Here is a 1947-nt window from a genome sequence, read left to right as displayed (position 1 = left end):
GTGGGAATCACCTAATACAGTAAAAGCTTTGTTATCTGGCATCCCCCAAGAATGGGGGATGCAGAATAACAAAATATGCCAGTTAATTGAGCGGCCCCGACTGCCGCTTCTCCCACTGCATCTGGGGCGACCCTCCGCCCCTCCATGACATTGCTGCCCCTCCCGCCGCAACGCCACCCTGCACAGGGAGGTGGGCCCTGCACAGCCTGGTACATCAGCAGCACAGGCTGCTTTGCCCCAGAGAAACTGGAAGTGCCACAGTGGGCACTTCTGGTTTCACTTTAACTTACAAGCCAGCATGCCGGTTAGTAGAGCATGCTGGCTTGTAAGATGCCGGTTAACCGAACTTTTACTGTATATCACACTTTGATATATTTATTCATGGACAAATCTAGGATTTTCCAAAGGAGGATGAAGATGGGGTGGCATCGTCACATTTAACACAATAATAAGGTAAAATAAATATAACTTTACTGGAATGTGCATTGATTTACCATATGTAATTTGCTATATTATGTATTAAAAACACAATCTAAGCAAAAAAGAATCTTCAAAAGATGTTGTTTCTTTATTCCTGTAGTCATTAGAATTACCTGCATATCTCTTTCAGATTCATAAAACAAAAATCAAGCCTTCTTGAGCACCTTCAATGTGCATCCAATGCTTTACTGAAAGTTATCTCTTCACCACCATTAAAATTTATCTGAGCTAATGTTTCTACACTTGAACTAATGTTTTTAGGTAGAGATAAAAGCAGCCTGCAGGGCTGTGAAATAGGAGCTATATTACCAAGAGCAGCTAACAGACAGCAGAATTGCTGAATAAAGGATAACCTAATTAGTGAAGCATTAAGACAATTAAAAAAGGAAAGAGTTTCTTAATACCTGTGGAATGAGAAATGTAGGAGGAATCAGACAGGCTATAATGAGCCATGAAGTTAAGTGATTCCCTCACTGCTGCCTGAATAGAAATGCTGCTGTCCCTCCCAGGAAGTTGATTTTAAACTTTGGGTGGACTAGGAATTAAAGGGGTGTGATAGAATATACTGTATTTACTTGAATATAAGATGATGCAGAATATAAGATGACCCCCAATAATTAGATTCTATATATGGAAAACTTATAAATTGGTTATAATTTCCAAGATATAGAATCTAATTATTGGAGGTCTGCTTTGATTTTATCCCTCTTCCACTGCTACAGCAGGGACAATAAATTTGAGAAAGTGAGTTGGTCCTTTTGTCCTCTGGACCCCAACTTCTTCTCCCTGCAGCCCCTGTCAGACCCTCTTCTCCCTGAGCATATGAAAGTGAGAGGAAAATTTGCACTTCCAGCAGCTCAAACAGAAGCGGTGCAAATTTGAGCTGGGGCTTTTTGCCTCAGCGCACGTGCTCGGACATGCACTTTGTTGTGGAGCAAATTGTGCCACATGGGGCAAAATAACCCTGCCTGTCTCCTCCCGGATCTGCAGCCAGGAGGAGCTAGAGCCTGAGGCCAGCACCTGTGCTGTCCCCAGCAGTACAAAAAGCTGCCCTGGCAAGCAGCTCAGGGCTACTCAATCTCAAGAGCTTCTGGGACTCAGCCACTTGGTACCTGGGGATACTACCCCTCGTGCCAACTGGACTGCTGCAGCAACATCCCGAATCCATTTTTAAAAATACCCCCAAAATCCACGTTTTCCCACAGTTAAAACAAAAGACCACTCTATACACATGCACAGACACATATATCTGGAGACAGAGAGAGAGAGAGAGAGATAAATCAGTTGGGCAATGTTTTATTGGTATGTTTACAATGTTAAAGCAATGTGGAAGCCAACAAGTGTCTCAATCATCGTGATAAAATAAATTCTAAATACCTATATGTGTTGATGTATACTTTTTGGATTTCTTCGTACATGATGGGTGTGTGATGTGGGGATGTGGTGTTTGCAGGAAGGGGGTGGAAA

This window comes from Gavialis gangeticus, unplaced genomic scaffold, assembly GCF_001723915.1.
Source record: "Gavialis gangeticus isolate Ggan-Ray unplaced genomic scaffold, GavGan_comp1, whole genome shotgun sequence".
Taxonomy (NCBI): Eukaryota; Metazoa; Chordata; order Crocodylia; family Gavialidae; genus Gavialis; species Gavialis gangeticus.
The sequence above is the reverse complement of the archived record's forward strand: the minus strand, read 5'-3'. Positions refer to the sequence as shown.